Below are 19,627 nucleotides of genomic sequence, written 5' to 3'. Positions count from 1 at the left end.
TCTCTACAGTTTCTTCCTATGTTTTCATTCCATGACGCCACAATCTCAATGGACCTCTATTTCATCAGCTCTAAAATTAGAATAATGGTAGCCAGGCCCTCCTTATCTTACAGGGATATTGTAAGGATTAGAGATGATATGTTTAAGGTTTGTGAGCCTTTGGGGAATGTATTTTATGTAAGTGAAGTCTAACATGGGTATTATTGTGGATCCCAATTTTACAGGGTGCATAAAAGTCTCATGGGTTGTCAGGCTCCTAAAGATGTTGTGCAATGCCATAAATTAACTCAGGGAACCTTGATACTCCACCTCCTTCCTTTTCCTGAAGAAACCATGAATTCCAAATAGGTCTTGATTCACTAATAGACAAGTAAATATTTCCAAACCTTAAAAATTAGTCATCCAGTCGCCAATCGTTGAGTGTGACTGTACACAAAAGGAACATTTAAAAAAATTATTGTGGTTAAAAAAAGTGATTTTTTTGGTTAGTTTTTTATGATAGCTGTATCCCAGTAGATTAACAAATTGTTGCAAGTCATGGAGCTCCAGAATCTTCAAAGAAATCAACATTTCAGGAGACCTAAAGGGAAATACGTGGTGAGTACGAATACACCATAGCATATTACTAATGAAGTTAGTTCACAAAAAACTGGTTCTTCAATCACAAATTAAAACTGTGTTTCTGCAACCAAGTCTAGAATGTTTACAGTGAGAATGGGAAGAAAGGAATGGGCACACAAGATGTTTTAATACTAAAATTTACAGATCTTATAGGTAGAGGGATTGGATCTGTGATTTCAATGTAATAACATTGACTTAATAACATTGATTAATGTAAGAAGCTCAATGGGGCTCAAGTCCCCATTCCAGAATGTTTTCCCCACTGTTAACTACTAGACAAGTGTGCTACTTTCCTTTAACCATTTAACAATAGATGGATAGAGAGCCAGGCTTAGATTCAGGAAGATCTGAGTTCAAATCCAGCCTCAGACTCTTATTAGCTGAGTGACCTTGGGGAAATCATTTAATTTCTGTATGCCTGTGTCTTCATCTGTAAAATGGGAATAAAAAAAGCCCCTCCTTCTGGGTTGTTGTGAGGATTATATGAGATGATAATTGTAAAGCACTTTGCACTGTTCCTGGCACATACTAAGCACTATATAAATGTGAGCTATTATTAACATCAATTAGGAAAGGGATATTTATTGTGAAGGTACAGCAATAGCAGAAGTCACAAAGCATCCTCCCTCTCCCGCACATGAGGTACACTCTCTCCTATACCACCTTAGCCTCTAGGAGACTAGGCTCAAGCTCAGCATAGTAGTAACCCCACCAAGCTCACTTCTAAATTGGGCTTTGCTGATAAGTCTGTGTCTCTGCAGCCACTGGGATGCCTTTGATCTATGCTAGGTCAAATAGATCTCTTAGGACTTCACCCTTTACTGTCTGACTTCTGGCAAAATCCTAACATACATCCTCATCTCAGGACTTCAGGTTACTTACTTCCCTGACCTTTTGAAGCCCTCAAGGTCATAGCTATGTCCAATGAGCCACCATCTAAAATTGGATAGAATAAAGCAATAGAGACAGAAATTAACAATTGGGTCACGTGCTCATGAGCTACATGGCCATGGCCTACAGGTGATACAAACTCAAGGACTGTCCTCACTTGACCATCAACTTACATCATTCCTTCTCCCCATCCCCTCTCCCAACTCACTGCTAGGCAAGGAAGGAAGAGATTTTGCTTTGGGTAGTTAGTACTGTTTGAACCCATCCCGGTTCCACGTCAGCAGCCAATCAACAGTCTATCTCTTCACCATGTGCTTAAGAGTCCAGAACCAGGAACAGAATGAGGAACTGGACCTTTCCATTACAAATTATCAAACCTTTCTGGAAACAGGCTCCCCAGCTTCTTCCATGTGAGGGAATTACATTAGTCAAGTCCACTGTGCATGCTCACCAGTCCCCCTGTTACTTATATTAACAATTGCCAAGTCCTGTTGATTACTTTCCATAGCATTTTTCCTATCTATGTCCTCCTTCCTAGTCTCACTGCCACTACTGTAGTAAGGTTCTTATTACCACCTTCCTGGCATATTGCAGTAATTTGTTAACAGGTTTTCTTGCCTCTATTCTCTCCCCACTCTAATACATCTTTCTTTCATCCATCTGTTTGATCTTTTTTTCAAAAGTCTTATTCATTTTATTTTTGATTTATGAAATAAAACGAGCATTTCCATAACAGTAGAACAAAAAAAGATAAATTGCAAATCTATTATGTACAACTTGTTATTCCTTTTAAATATCTAATAATCATGTAAATTTCTTTTTTTATTTTTCTTTCTTCCCTCTCTGATCTTTATCATGAATAGATCTGGTCATGACACTCCTCTGCTCAAACATCTTCAGTGGCTTCTTATTGCTACTGAATATATTTCAAGCCTTTTTGTTTGTCATTCAAGCCCCTACACAACCTAACACCATCACATGTTTATAGTCTTATTTCCTATACTTTCCCTGGCATTCTCCGTATGCCTGTCAAATTGGATGACTCTAGCCTATGTGCTCTTATGCCCATGTCTTTGCTCAGGCCTAACTGTTGTCCTTCTGTTTCTTCATTTGCTGGATTCCTACCCACCTTTTAAAGCTTGACACAAATGCCACCTCCTCCAGAAAGTTTTCCTTCGTCCCACAGACAATGATGTCCCTCCCCTTCAGACATCATATAGTGCTTTATTTTGAATTTATTTAATGCTCTTACCATGGTAATGTTGCATTTTGTAGTTTTCAGTCTAAGTTCCATCAAGGCAGAAGACGTATTTTATTTAAACTTCTACATTTCCCACAGCTCCTTACAGTAAATGTTTAGTCAATTTGATCACTGTCCTTTAATCTCATCCAATGATTAGCCCCCTACCCACTGTACTGGGCTGCCTCTTGGGCCACAGTTAAGAAAGGATGAAACTCAATAGGCATAAACATGAAGTTCTACATCCATCACCTATAAATTATTTGTGCAAATAAAGGATAGCAGAACTAGGCCCGTTAGGTAGAATAATAATAATGAATCATATTGCCCTTTAAGGTTTATATAGCACTTTTTCCACAAATGCCCTATTAGGTACTAAAAGTCTTAGCTGAAATCCCACTTTCCACAGGAAGCCTTTCCCAACCCCTCCTAATTCTAGTACCTTCCCTCTGTTGATTGTTTCCTCCTTATCCTGTGTATAGCTTCTTAGTACACATTTGCTCGTATGTTGTTTCTCCTGTTAGATGTGAGCTCCTCAAGAGCTGCTGTCTTTTCTTCATAACTCCATTGCTTTATACAATGCCTGTCCCATAGTAAGCACTTAATAAATTCTTATTAACTGACTCATACAAGCATCACTATCTCCATTTTGCAGATCAAGAAACTGAGACTCAAAGAGATAAAAGAAATTTACCTATAGTCATACAGCTAATGAATGTCAGAATTAGTAAATACCAGAGTTAGGATATAAACCTAGGTCTAATGACTCCATGTATTGGCTCAATACAAGGAGGACCTCTGGGAGTTAGAATTGAAAAAAAAAATGACATGGACTGCCTGATAACCTGCCTATTAGGTTGTAGAAGAGACAACTTTGGGTTGGTATTTGGACTCCACAGTCTCTAAAGTCTCTGGCAACAATGAAACTCTACAGTATTCTCCTGCTATGGGCCCCTGAATCTAACCTAAACATCATTCCTTCAGGCATGAAATATACGTGCACACACACATAGATATAGATGTAATCATCTATATCTATAATATTCGTATAGCATTATTATTTCAAAGCACCATACATCTCTCTTTCTGTGTGTGTCTCTGTCTCTATATCTACATATATTGAGTTTTGAAATAATAATGCTGTATGAAAATTATTGTTTAAACTTACTTTTAAAGAATGTATCATCAAAAAGCTATGTGGAAAATCTGGTCCTGAGTCATATCGGTTTTGTAAGAAAAAAAAATAGTGGATATATTCAGTTCAAGCCCTTTGAACATCTGACCTGCACAATCAATACAAGATTTTAGTCTTGGCAAGATTAAGGTACAGAGGGGGAAAATGGATGGGGCTGAAGGAGGTAAGAAAACCTAGCGAGGAGATTAAAAACAAAAGTACATCATAAAAAGAGACCTGCAATCCAAACCTTCCTACAATTCTGAGCAATCTTTGTCCAGTACCATGCAAATTTCCTGAAACTTCCAGCCAAAACTTGGCAGCATTTTCGCTGTGATAAATGTCGAAGAGATTAGACATCTGCATTTCTCTGCCTGTGTCACCATTTTAATTTACTTACAAACATGCATCTCAGTGTAAATCAGGAAGATTAGGGGAGAGCCAGAGCTGAGTGTTGGCAGCTGTGGGACAGAGAAAGCTGCCATCAGCATTGAGCATGCCTACTGCAGGGGGCACCCAGCATTTGACTATTTCTCATACAACTAAAATACCACTAAAGCCACCCTCTCAAGACCCCAGGAGGCACTAGGAATGCCTGAGGCTCTCAGATTACTTTTGCAAAGGGTCACCACCTAAAACAACTCAGTTTCTAGCCCAAAGACCCAAAAAAGTTACTTATCTACTTAGAAATGTTCTTGGGGACCCAATCCCGCTAAAACTCCCTTAACAAGTCATATCAAGAATAGGTGCTAGGCTTTGAGGAGAAAGGGGTGGGGGGAAGTCCCCTCCTAAGGATTGCCCTTCTGTCTTAGTCTCCACCCAGATTGTTTGGGTACCTGTAGGAATCTTGCAATTAATTGCCAATGAAGCAGGCAGGTAAGGCAGGCAATAAACATTTATTAAGTGCTTACTATGTCTGAGGCACTGTACTAAGCACCAGAGACACAAACAAGCAAAAAGACAGCCTGTGTCCTCAAGGGACTTATATTCTAATGGAGGAAGATAACATACAAAAGGGAACTGAAGGGAACAGGAGGGAAAGGTCAGTGTGGGGAGCATGGTGGCAAAGTTTGGAGAGTTAAAAATACCATCTGCAAAAGAATTAATCATAGCTAGCCTGGGCCCATCACCAAAATGGAGTCCCCCATAAACTCACTAGTGGAAAAAGGAGGCTAGTCTAGCAGAGGAAACAGGAGTGAAAAGACCCCAGGCCCTCAGACAGCCCAGTACTTCAGGAAAATATAGATTTGACTGGCCAGATGGGCTATACAGAAAATGAACAATATTTTCTGCTTGGTTTAAATCCAATATGTGAAGGCTTAGAGAACCTACTTCCCACTGTAAGTAACTGAGGACTTGGTACTGTGGTGACAAACAGTCTTCTAATTATCTAAGGAACCAGAACTGAGGGTGCATATAAAAGGATCGAGCAGGTGATCTCACACTTTGTTCTGTGGTGGCTTTTGAATAAATAAGATTGATATGAGTTGACATCTGGCCACCATGTGTCTATGAACACATGGTACCTCTATGGTTTTTGGGGTGGTAGGGTTTGGGTCTTTTTGTGTTTATTTTTTCTTGATTGTCCTTGAATAGGTATCTGGAGATGAAATTGATCAGGTTATAATCCTGTAAGCTTTGCAAGATTAAGGAGAGTCATCGAAGTTCCCCTCAACAATAGGGGTCAATAGCAGAGACCATCAGAGCTAACAGCAGCAGCAGCAGTAGCAACAGCAATTAAACCTAGTAAGGCCCATCCCAGCAGTAGATTGACCCATCAGCTGAGTTCCTTTCAGGAACTAGTCCAGGTGACCAAAGGTGACTCATCCATCTGCCATGTCATACCCAGAAGTAAAATTGGGAAAAAAAATCCAAGAGGGAAAAAAGGATTTCCAGGGCCATGAATCACAGGTATTTGGTGTAACAACAATGTTACTTGCAGCTACTGTGGCTGTGTAAGGCCAAAAACACCAGCACACAAGAGGGCTTCTAGCACAGGTCCTTTGACCTGCTTTTCTAAGGAAAGCAAATTTAAGGGCTTACAGTCTCACTTTAATCAAACATACATATATGATTCTTTTAGTTCAAGGGGAAAAGCCAGAACCTTGAACTTCAGAGAAAGCTCAAACAGAAATTACAAGCAGAAATTATATAAACAGAGCAAATAAACACAAATCAACAGACAGGCTTCTGACTGTCTGATCACAGCAGTACATATACAGTACCAGAGAGAGAAGCACCAACATCTGGGTTTTCAAAGCCGGGGGACTCGTTAATGGCTACCCAGAGTCTTGTCTGGTGAAATCACAGGAACTCTCTTCCAAGGAGTGAGACTCAAGCAAAATGCTAACCTCAGAGTATATATACACTTCTTCAGGGTAAGAGGGTGTCACAACCATGCAACTCAAACCATGTGACCTAAACCTTCCCGTGACTTAAGCAGGTCGTCAAAGACTTCCTATTCAATCAAAGACTCTTGACTGAAACAAAGGCAAGACTCAAAGGCACTTGATTACCTTAGTGCTGAGAAGCACTCCAAAACAAAAGACAACAAAAAATCCCACTTTACTTGCAATTACACTTGGCCTCATGTATTCCCTACAAGACGACCTTAATAGCTTGAGCACACTATCCCATGGAACCAAGTATACATAGAGGGAAACATACACCTTTATTTTTGAGGGTTTTTTTTAAAATAACTTCTGTCCTTGCTCTACTTTCTAAATAAATATTTGTCAAAGCTAGTTGATAGCAACTAATTAATCGATATGGGGATGTGGGACAACCACATGGAGGTCCAAGCTCTTAGCACCCTGAGTGGAGAAGTAGTCAGTTGCCCCTCTGGGGACATAGCCTGCCAATTTAAGTGAGGGTTGAAACAGTGAGCCAAGATGGTGTTCCATATAATTTATTGTAAAATGAAGACTCTAGGAGGAACTAGTAATGCCCTGGCTACAAATCTGCTGTTGCAGAGGGTCATATTTCAATTTCCAGCCTAGAGGCATGCCAAGGTCTCTTACTTGCTCAGGAATGTCCATGGGGATCCAGTTTTGCTAAAACTCTCTTAGCAAGTCGTATCAAGAATAGGGGCTGAGATGGAAAAGAGAAGGGAAACATCTCCTGTGGATTGCCCTCTGCTTCTCTTCTAGTCTGTCTTTAGATTGCTTAGGTAGCACTGAGATACTTGCAAGTACTACATTGTCAATGAAAGCATATTCTTACAAGGTCAAATCGATATCTATTGGCTTAGGTCATTGCAAATTCCATGAGATATTTACAAGGCTATTTATGCTTTCCCACAGACACTAAAGGTCCATCCAATGTCTAAGTGGATTTCTTCACTGCCAAATTTATTTTTTTTAATATTTATTCAGTGGATAAGGTAACAACACTGAAGGTAACTTTGACTGCGAATCTTTGTCTTTGACGGAAGAGACATAGACACAAGTTGTTATAGAAAGAGTGCTGATCATACCTAGCTATAGACAACTAGATAGTACAGTGACTAGAGAAATGGGCTTGGAAACAGAAAGATCTGAGTTCAAATGTGACCTCAGTCAGATGTTTACTAGATTTGTCACCCTGGGGAAGTCACTTAACTTCTGTTTGCCTCAGTTTCCTCAACTATAAAATGGGGTTATAATAATAGCAACTGCATTACAGGGTTGTTGCGAGGACTGAATGAGAATATTTATCAAACTTTTAGTACAGTGCCTGGAACATAGTAGGTGTCATACAAATGTTTATTCTCTCCCTTCCTCTTATGAAACACAGGTTTGATTTTCTACCTTTGATATTGATTTGTGATCATTCACCTCAGTGGGTCTCAGTTTCCTTGTCCATAAAATGAGGATAATGATCATTGCCCTACTACTTGGTTGTTGTGAAGCAAGTATGTTGAATTGAATTTAGTTGAACTAAAAACACATGAATTAATAACAATATCTCTTTCTTCCTTTCAGATCCTTACCTACTTTAACTTGTTACAGTGATTTTTCAGGTGAAGAGATGAAGGGAACAGAATAACAATTGCTACCTGATGGTAGGAAAAAAGTGGGAAGAGCTCAGCTATAATTCAGCTGCCATCTCTGCCTCCCCTCCCAAATGCCACTCAAAAGGGATACAACCATGGACCTTAGTGATGTAGAATGAGGCCTAGGCTGCAGTGGAAAGAGATCTGGATCTGGAAGTCAATTCAGATCCCTTTCTCTGACCTTTACTACCCGTGTGACCTTGGGAAGGTCACTGAAGTTCTACTGACCTCAGTAAAATGAGGCATATAGACAAAATGATGTCTGAGGGCCCTTCCAGGTCTATATCTATGACCTGAGAGATCGTACTCGTGGTACAGGGAGAGAATCAAAGAGCATTTGCTGTGTAGGCTTGGGCCTTCTGCAGAAGTCACTGAAATGAGATCAAAAAGAAAGCCTTCTAACAACAAATCAAACACTTTTGACTTGGAAATTGCTTGATACTCAGAACTTTGCGATGGCGTCAGCTATTCTAGGACCTTGTCTGGAACTAGCCACTACATCCTTTGTGTAATCGTGTTATCAGGGGGTATCCTAAATCTAATAGAATGAACAAGGAATGAGTTAGATCTCCTTTACTGGATTCTGACACCCCACTTCCCAGTTAGCTGTACCCTAGAGTCAGTACGATATAGAAGAAACAGCACAGGGCCGTAGAATGAGTCAAATCTGGTTTCAAGTTTTGGTTCTTTCACTTAGCTTGTAAGTAAGTAGTTGGATAAGTCATTTTGGTGGCACAGTAGATAGAGCACTGGGTCTGGAGTCAGGAAGGTCTGAGTTCCGATATGACCTCAGACGCTTGCTAGCTGTGTGATCTCGAGTGAGTCATTTAACCTCTGTTTGCTACAGTTTCTTCCTCTGGAAAATGGGGATCACCATAGTACCTACCTCTCAAGGAGCATCAAAGGAGATAAAATTCATAAAGTGCTCTACACAGTGCCTGGAACATAGTAGGAACTTAACAAATGCTTGTTTCCATGCTTTCCCCTCTCCCTTCCTTACTTCTCCCCCTTCCCTACTACCCCTTTCTCATTCTCTCCCTGCTTTCTTTTCTTCTTCCTCTCCCTCTCTCCTTCCTTCCTTACCACCTTCCTTTCTTCTCTCCTTCCTAATTTCCTTCCTTTCTTCTCTCCTCTCCCTCCTTCCCTCCCTCTCTCTTTTCTTCCTTCCTACCCTCCCCCCTACCTTCCTCCTTCCACTTTCCTCCTTCCCTCAGTTTCTTCATTGGTAAAATGAGAGGGTTGAATAAAATGATTTCAAAGATATCTTTCAGATGTGGGAAGTCGTGATTCTATACCTATCCAGAGGTCAAGCGGTCAAAGTCAAAGTATGTCCTGAAAATTTCCTGATATGACTCTCTCCTCCTCTATTCAGTCAACTCAGCAGCTGCAGGCCTCAATGGGATCAGAGACCAGAGGCCTGGAACAGTGTTTTAGATGGCTTGCCTGTTTCAGTAATGAAAGAATTCCTTCCCTCTCCAATAACAAAAAGGAGGGGGGGACCTCACCAAGCAACTCATAAGATCATGTAAGTATGTTTTAAAAACCTGTTTGGAAAGAGCACACATAGATATGCACACAAAAAATGTATTGACATCACTTCAGTGATGGGCAGGGCTCCAAAGATTACCAAAGGGACAGCAGCTTGTTCCAATCAGAACAAGGAGAGTGGGGCTAAGAGGCTACCTCATACTGGGTTCCCTTTGCACAAGCTGGTTTCAGCAGACTAACCAAGGAACACAAGTACATTTAATAGGGGACCAGGGTGACTGTGTTGACCACCCTGGCTGTGGACGACAGGTCAAAGTGGTTACTCGAGTAAACAGTCTTAGCTTTTTGTGAAAACAGTTTCTTTTTCTCTTCTTTCTTCTCTTAATTTAGGAGTGTGGTCCAACATTAGGGCTGTCTGACCTGCAGAGCTTGGGGTTCCAAGGCTAGAATAGAGAAAGACAAACAATATTTCAGGAAAGACTGAGTATCCTTCATCTATAGTATATAAAATAAAAAATGAAAACAACACTGGACTATTGAAGGCAAATGACAAGTGAGAACTTAATATTCAATGCATTCTGTGCATCCCAGTGGTATTATATGCTCTCATCTGTTTGACTTCCCCACCCATTCTATTTCATTTATTTATTTAGCAAACATTTATTGAGTAAATGATGGGTCAGTAGATATTATGAAGAAAAACACTTGATTCCTGTCCTTAAAGAGATTGTGGTTTAGTTAGTAATGATCATAAAGCACCCAATTTAATTCAATCCAACAGACATTTGGTTGAATGCCTACTATGTGCAAAGCAAAAAAAAAAAAGCAACATGACAGAATGGAGAGAGGCTGCCTTGCAGTTAGGAAGGTCCTTAGCTGTGTGACCATGAGTAACAAGAGATACAGTGAAAAGACTGCTGGGCTTGGCATTACTAGGCCTGAGTTTGAATATCAGGTCTGATATTTGCTACCTGTATGAACTTAGTTGACTTTCTCAACTTCCTGGACCCTCAGTTTTTTCATCTGTAAAGTGACTTATAAGATGACTTAGAAGGCTCCATCTAACTCTAAATAGATTAACCTGTGTTCTTTAATCATTTAATCTTTCAATTTCCCAAGCAACCCCCTTTTGAGGTATCTTAAATTTTTTTTGCAGGGGAAGGGGTCATATATTCTTTTGGAAGTCTTTTAACATCTCAATGCTCTAGGCAGTTCTCTAAGACTATAAGTTGCAAATAAGGTGCCAACCTATAGAGGTGCATCTATATAGCATGAGCTTCCTCACCTGGGAATTTCTTATAATCGATGAAATCACATCCCTATAGAGGTACATACTCTCATTATATGGAGGAGGAAAAAGACTCAGAAAGGTCATAGAACTTGTCCATGGCCACATAGCTTTTGAGTATTGGAGGTAGGTAGCAGTTGACGAAGGCAAGTCTTTCCCCGCTCCTGCCTAAGAACCAAACATTCTTCTACTTTATTATTCTGCCTTTTCAAACTCACTTAAATGTTACCTCTTCCATGAAGTTTTCCTTGATTCCCCATGTTGGCAACAATCTCCCATCGAATTTTGTTTTGCAGTCTTCTAATGTGCTTGCTCTGTAAAACTGATTGTTATTGTTAAGTGTTTGTTTTATTTCTCTAATAAACCATAAGGACAGAGACTGTATCTTATCTACACTTGGCATATCCTTAAGAGCCCAGCAGGCTGCTCTGTACACAGCATAAATTAGTAAGTTACTAAATGCTATTAAATTAAAAGTAGAGAAAAGTTTTCTTTTGGGGGTTCACATCCTCATTTTTTTACAAAAAATGATAAAGTTGTACAAGATGATTTCTAATAGTCCTTGTGGCTCTAAGACTCCATAGAACTATGTAAGCTAAGCATTCTTAGCTGTTTTCATGTTATGGGCCCTGTTAACAGTCTGATGAAGTCTGAGGATTCCTTCTCAGAAAAATGTTTTAAAATGTATTAAGTAAAAATACATAGGATATTAAAGGAAGACAAATAGAAATACAGTGGCCAATTTTTTTTAATAAGTTTGCATTTAAATAGGAAGGAATAAATACATAAATACACTAAATAGGAAGTTTGAGAGCAATTATTGTCTGTCCTTCCTTCTCTAAGAGCTTTCTTAAGGACTATGCCTTAAACCCAAATCACTCTGGCTGTCATTGACTGAAGAGTCAAAAGAGGTTTTAGGAAGGACAAAAAACGGTTTAGAAGAGTTGCTGTGGTGAATGGGATAGTATATAAATAAAGGAGGTGTAAAAAGATTACCTAATTGCAGTGAGGGCCCAGTTGATGTATGAAAAATAAATTTGTAATGGATATAGTCAACATAATCGCATAAATTTCTCCAATTTCATTCAGCAGCATATGCATAGGATTAAAAGAAGCAGATGCTGAAAGTGACCCAGAGCTGAGTCTTTGGCAAAGCACAAATGGTAATATGGTAAAAGTCAAGAGATTCAAGAGAAGAACACATTATAGAGCTGAACTAGCTTACAAAAGACTCAAAATAGGGAAGGGAGAAGCATGTAGTTATTGCGGGGGTTATGGGACAGAGCTGAGAGTTTGAGGGGTTGGAAGTCACAATGTAGATCAAGAGTGCTGGAAAGCAGAAGAAGAGATGAAATGCCAATAGACTGTGATTAAATAAGGGAATTTCAGAGTTCACGAATTCTGGTACATTTGTGAGGGATGGCATTAACAAGAGCATGGCCATCACTGGTTTTTGTCGGGGAGCAGGAAGATAGAGAAGTATGTCATTGGAAACGAAAAGTTGAGGAACTGGAAGATTGGAGTGCTTGAGGGAGTGTCACTATGTTTGCTGAAGTCTCCTTGTGTGAGGCAGGAATTGATAAAGAAGGAAGGAATATGATCCAGGCACAGAATTCATTAAAAAAGAAAGGGGAAGGTTCTGGAGGTCTACAGACAAAAACTATCAGGGATTTGACTGGATTGTAGATTTAGATTGGGAAAACCTCAGAGGAGGAGAGGTTGCTGGGTGATGGTGGTAGATGGAGAAATTTAAAGTGGCAGTGGAGAGCAGGGAATATTCTAACTCCCCCATCTCAAGCAGTAAATTGGGGGAAATGAGTGAATTTGAAGTCAGTGCCTGAAAGGGAGGCCAGGGAAGCTCTGTCAATGGAAGAGAACCAGGACTTGGTAAGAGCCAGGAGATGGAAGGCATGGAAAAGAAAAGATTCACGATGACAGTAAGTTAGTTGCCTATGGAGCAAGCATCGCAGAGAATACAATGAAAGGGGTGAGTATCTTTGCAGATGGTATGATGATATACTTAGAGAATAATAGAGAATTGACTTAAAACTACTTGAAATAATTAACAACTACCGAATTTTCAGGATATAAAATAAACCTGCATAAATCATCAGCATTTCTATATATTACCAACAAAGCCCAGCAACAAGAGATAGAAAGAGAAATTCCATTTAAAATAATTGTAGATGATATAAAATTTGAGGGGAGTCTAATTGCCAAGACAAACCCAGGAAGTATATGAACATAATTACAAAACACTTTTCACACAAATAAAGTCAGATCTAAACAATTAGAAAAACATCTATTACTCATGGGTAGGCCAAACTAATATAATAGAAATAACAGCTCAACCTAAATTAATTTACTTACACTGTGCCATGCCAATCAAATTACCAAAAATTATTTTATACAGCTAGAAAAAAATAGTAGCAAAATTAATCTGGAAGAAATCCACTTTCTAGGGGAATGAATATCAAGGGAATTAATGAAAAAACGGAAAGGAAGGTGACTTAGTCTTACCAGATCTAAAACTATATTATAAAGCAGCAATCATCAAAACTATTTGGTACTGGCTAAGAAATAGAGCAGTGAATCTGTGGAATAGACTAGGTATATAAGACATAGTAGTAAATGACTATAATAACCTACTGTTTGATGAACCCAAAGACTCCAATTTCTGGGATAAGAGCTAACTATTTGACAAAAACTGCTTGGAAAACTGGAAAATACTATGGCAGAAACTGGGCATAGATCAACATCTTACCCTGTATACCAAGATAAGGTCATGATTTAGATATGAAGGGTGATACCATAAGCAAATTAGTAAAGCAAGGGATAGACCAACATTTCACACTGCATACTAAGATAAGGTCAAAGTAGGTACACGATTTAGACATAAAGGATGATACCATAAGCAAATTAGGAAAGCAAGGGATACACAATTTAAACATAAGGGTGATACCATAAGCAAATTAGGAGAACAAGGAATAGTTCACCTGTCAGATCTATGAGTTGAGTCATGTTCAACTTTTTGTCACCCCATTTGGGATTTTCTTGGCAAAGATACTGAAGTGGTTTGCCATTTCCTTCTCCAGCTCATTTTACAGATGGGTAAACTGAGGCAAACAAGGCTAAGTGACTTGTCCAGGGTCACACAGCTAGGAAGTATCCGAGGCCAGATTTAAATTCAGGTGTTCCTGACTCTAGACCTGGTGCTCTATCTACTGATCTACCTAGTTGCCCCCAAACCAAATTAGAGATAACAAGATTTCGAGTGTCCTCAACTTCAGAAAAATTTAGGTTCAAGTTCTGCCTCTATCAGACATACAGCTCAATGGTGCAGTAGATAGATCATTGGGCCTGGAGTCAAGAAGACTTGAGTTCCAAACCAACTTTAGACACTTACTAGCTGTGTGACCCTGGGCAAGTCACTTAACGGTATTTGCCTCAGTTTCCTCACCTGTAAAATGGGGATAATAATAACCCTTACTTCCCAGAGTTGTTGTGAGGCTCAAATGACATAGTATTTTATAAAAGTTAACTATTATTATGATAGACACTTAACTTCTCAGTATCGCCAAGCAACTCTAATACTCTAAGTTTTGTAAATACTAATGCAGATACTTATCTACATTAGTAGAGTGCATTTCTTCCTCAGGAATTCTTTACCAATGAAATCCTTGGTCCACTTAAAAAAATTGTTAATTTTTCACATTAAAAAACTCATATCTTAATGCTGTCTATGAGTCACCTCTAGGTCCAGGGTTTAAAAGAAATTAGAAGATAAGTAATCATTTTAACATAAATTGAAATTCTATGCATATTTGTGTGAATTTTGAGAGGCCAGTGGTGCTAGATTTGGAGTCCAAGAATCTGGATTCTAATCTCATCTCTGCTTAATCACCTCACCTCTCTTGGCTTTAGTTTTAGTTAAATGAGAGGATTGAACCCAATGATCTCTAAGGCCCCTCCCTTTTATAATTCCTGTAACCCAAAGTGTTTGGCATATTTTCAGGAAAATTTAGGTGATTTTATGAAAACTTCATTATAATTAGAGCTGTTAAAAAGTGGAATGGGTTGCCTGTGGAAGTGGTGGGTTTCCATTTTTAGAGGTCCTCAAGCAGAAACTAGATGAGTATTTATTGGATATAGTTTAGCAGGGATGCCTTTTAGGTATGGATTAGACTAGATGGTCCCTGGGGTCCTTTCCAAATGTAAAATTGTGTGATTTTGTAATGTATGTTTTGAATATAGTCAAAAAGTTGCCATTGGTGAGTGTTAGCTATCATTATTCAGAATGGAAGGGTCATACAGTAAAAAAAAAAATAAAAAATAAAAAGGGAGGTGGGATTTGGAAGGGGAGAAAGATGGGAGTATGGAATGCATAGGCAGGAGGGGAATAGGTACAGAAGAGATATAGATAATGGCAAATTGAGGAGCATAAAGGAAAAGGGAAGTGAAGACTGAGCAGTCAAAATGCAGAACCAGAAATTCAAGCTGTAGACCAAAATTATTAAGGAAAAATAAAATGGGAAGAGTTGTAAAGAAATAAATCATAACCAAACTAAAGAACAAGGACATAAAAGATTAGATGTTGGGACAAAGAAAAATGAGTCCTCAGATATGTTTAGTCATGTATTAGGTATTTCACATAATAGTCTGATGAATATTTCCTTGGAACTTTCTCATCACTCCATCTACTTTTTGACCGCACTGAGTCAGGCTTTGGTGGTTTTTTTTTTCTTTTTAGGATTATTCTCTGAAGGGAAAACACACACATCTCCATATGAACCATAAGACACAACTTCCTTGGCACTATGACAAGTATAAATAAAAATCATTTCTTGGGCAGTGGTTTCCAGTAAGATTATGAATGAAAGTTGGAGATAAGTATTTGGGTTTCAAATGTTGTCTTAACTGTGCTATCATACAGTGTTACAGATGTATGCTACTAATATCTAACATATTACATTTAATATGACATGAGTGTTTAGGAGTTTTGTTTATTTCACTTGAAAGTAGAGAAGAATTTCAGGGCTAAAATATCCCTAAGATTTCACCTAGTTCAACTCACTCATTTGATGGTTAATTTGGAAAGTGAGACCTAGAGAGGACAAATGACTTAAGGTAATTTGACTAGAAATGGTTATGCTTGGACTTGAATAAGGTCTTCTGTGTCACAACTCAGGGGATGTTTTACTATATCATGAGAACTCACATGAGACCTCTCTCCTCTCTTCAGTTTTTTTTCAGTTGTGTCCAACTCTTTGTGACCCCATTTGGGGTTTTCTTAGCAACGATACTGGAATGGTTTGCCATTTCCTTCTCCAGCTCATTTTGCAGATGAAGAAACTAAGGCAAATAGGATTAAGTGACTGCCTAGCATCACATAGCTAGTAAGTGTCTGAGGCCAGATTTGAACTCATGAAGATGAGTCTCCCTGACTTCAAGCCCAGTGCCACGTAAGTGCCCCCTAGATACCCTTTAACATTCTATTTGTCTTACCTGCATAATCATCTGATTTTATTATTTTAATGCTTATACATGCCTGCCTTGATTATAAGTTACTTAAGGTCTAGTTCCATGTCATTCAATCAACAAGCATTTACTAACTATTTATTATGTGCCAGGGGCTCTTCTAAGTTCTATAGATACAATGAAAGGTAAAAACTGCCCTCAAGATGCTTACATACTAAAATGGAAACCACGTGTAAAAAAATAGGTAAATACATGATAGAAACAGAGTAGAAGGAATGTAACCTTAGAGGAGAGGGCTTGGGGGCTGGGAGTGGGAAGGAACTGAAAAGGTCTCCTGTAGATGGTATTTGAGCTAAGTCTTAAAGAAGCTAGGGATGTCAAGAGAGAATTCCAGAAACGGAAGACAGCCAAAGGAAAGGCAGAGAGACAGAATATGGCAGGTCATGTCTGAGGAACAGCAAGTAAGTCAATATTATGTAATCAAAGAATGAATAGAGAGAAATCAAATAGAAGAAAACAGGAAAGGTAAGAAGGGGCCAGGTGCGAAGAAGCTTGAATGCTAGAGGACATTATATTGGTAAAAGGGATATGAGAGTTTGTTGAGTTCAGATCACGATTTTGGAAAATCATTTTGGCAGCTGTGTGGAGGACTGATAGGAGTGTGGAGGGACTTGAACAAGGGACACCAATTAGAAGGCTATTTCAGTAGCAAGAGGTAATGAAGTCCTGGGGCAGCTAAGTGACCCAGTGAGTAGAGCACTGGCCCTGGAGTCAGGACGACCTGAGTTCAAATCCAGCCTCAGATATTTGGCACACTTACTAGCTATGTGACCTTTGGCAAGTCACTTAACTCCAATTGCCTTGCCTTCCCCCCTCCAAAAAAAAACTGAAAAAAAACAAAAAAAAACAGGTAATGAAGTCCTGAAATAGGGTGATGACTCAGTGAGTGGGAAGGAGACACATGTAACAGATGAGAGGAAGGGAGAAATGACAAGATTTGGCAATGAAGATACATAAGATAGGTGTACCAGCATGAAATGTACCAAGATTATGAATGTGATAGATTGGGAAATCTCCTAATGGTGGTGTCTCATTCATCTTTGTATCTCCCTTTAGAGACTCATGTGGGGACTTCTAAACAGTGGAGATTCAGAACATGTTTGCTGAGTGAATTACTAGTTAATTAATATCGTGGTGCATGTCTACACTTAAAAAGAGCATTTTGAAACTACTAAATCTTGTGAAACATTGTAGTGAAGGGGTTGAGAAGAAATATCAGAGAAGACAGATTAATTGAGGTCCAAGAATTAGATACACTGGGTGAATGATGCAGCAGGAAGAACTGAAGTCCCACTCCAGATAGATTGCCTGCCATATACATGATAGCTTGGCTACAGATAGAGATAGGAGTATGTTGGTAAATGTTTAAAAACTGGCTCTCCAGAAAAGGAAAAACACACATGTATGTATGTATATTTGTATATACATATATAATACATACATATATGTATAATACTTTTAAATTTAATTGGCTTTATTAACATTTACTTCATCATACTTTTACATCTAGACAATCAACAAAACAATATATCAAGCCCTTATTTATAGTGTTTGCCAATTTCTAAGGTATAAATGTTCACATTGCAAATCTCATAATTGCCTCCAATAATCAGTAAAGCTGGCTTCAGCTCACCACTGGGTAGGGATTTCTTGGAGATCAATGTCTTCAAGGACTAGGCTGTTTAACAGATCTCCAATCCTCTCTGTCCCTTTCCCAGTTTCCAGGTGGACCTCTGTTAAGAGTTTGGACATCTTTCTATTCAAAGGGAATATACATGGGACAAAGTTGAGGTATCCCAGGAAATAAGACATTTGGTGGGACAAAAGAATATAGCCCATGTCTTTCTCACAGGGTCAGAGATTGTTCTAGGTGCTGAAAGAGGATAAATGTCAAGTGGAATGTTGAGAAATACCGGAGATTCAAAGGAATATAAAGGGAATATAAATATTTGGAGGGGGGGAAGAAGGGCTATGCTGGGATATCAGTAAGTCGAGGAGAAATGTGAAACTATTGGGTGGCAGAAGTTAAAGGGAATCTCAAAGAATTTAGAAGTCTGATGAGTTCCTCAGAGGAAGAGAATTAGATTTAGAATCAAGAGGATCTAGATTCAAATCTTGACTCTTCCATTCACTAATTGTGTGACTCTGGACAAATCACCTAAACATTCTGAGCCTCAATTCCTCCAACTATAAAACAAAGTGTGTCAAATGAGATGCTAAGGCTCCTTCTAGTGCTAAATCTAGGACCCCATGATTCTAAGTGGGGACAACCGTACTTCTCCTCTTGTACCGGACTGCTTCAATGTAGACAATTAAAATAACTCAAAAAACATGATCAAAGTTTTGTACTATTCAAAGTGTTACCGAAGAGACAGGTCAAATGCCAAGAATAATTCCATCTTAAGCAGTGAAACACCTCGAGGTTCCAGAGTTTGCATTTCAAAGGGATTAATTTCTCATTTGATGACATCAATAGAATTCAATTCTATTTCCATTGAGGCTACAACCATCCTTTTAGTTAATCCAAGTTAACAACTTTGGACTCTAATTTTCCCTCTCTTTGTCCTAATTATCCTTAGCAGTTGAAATGTCATGTCAATTACCCCCACAAGATTTCTGTCTCCTTTCTCTACTAAAAATCTGCCCAAATTCAAACCTTCAGCATTACTCTCCTAGACTCTTTTAATGATTTCTTAATAGCCTCCTTGCTTCTGGTGTTTCCCTTTTGTAAAGCATTATGTTTATAATTTCCAAACTGATATTTCTAAAAATTCACCAGTCAGACCATAATTCCCCCCTACACAAAATTCCTTTTTTTGCCTCTAGTATAAAATACAAATCTTTGATTTTACATTTAAATCTCTGTATAATCTGTCTTTCGCCTACCTTTCAAGTCATATTTTGTTTCCTCTCCATCAACTCCCCACTCCCCACCTCACTCTTCCTCTGTTCCAGTCAAACTGGCCTGTTGGCTGTTATCTAAACATGATGTTCTATCCCCCACTACTTTGCCTTTTCATGAATAGAAAACCATGGCTGGAATGCACACTCCTTCCTAGCTTTCATCAGAGAAATGTTTAGGCTCCACCTCCAGCAAGCCATACCCGATCCCCTTAGTTGGGAAGGCTCTTTCCCTCTTGAAAGGACTTCTTTTTTCTTTATATTGACTTTCATAGATTAGAAGGATTTTGGAGAGTCAGGTCAAACTCCTTCATTTTACAGGTGAAGTAACCCCTTATCTGTGTATATGGTGTATCCTTCCCATCTCCCAATACCTCAGTAGAATGTAATTTCCTTCAGGGTAGGGACTAAGGGGGTTTTCTCTGTATCCCCAGTGCCTAGCCCAGCATTTTA

The sequence above is a fragment of the Trichosurus vulpecula genome, chromosome 9, assembly GCF_011100635.1.
Source record: "Trichosurus vulpecula isolate mTriVul1 chromosome 9, mTriVul1.pri, whole genome shotgun sequence".
Classification (NCBI taxonomy): domain Eukaryota; kingdom Metazoa; phylum Chordata; class Mammalia; order Diprotodontia; family Phalangeridae; genus Trichosurus; species Trichosurus vulpecula.
The sequence above is the reverse complement of the archived record's forward strand: the minus strand, read 5'-3'. Positions refer to the sequence as shown.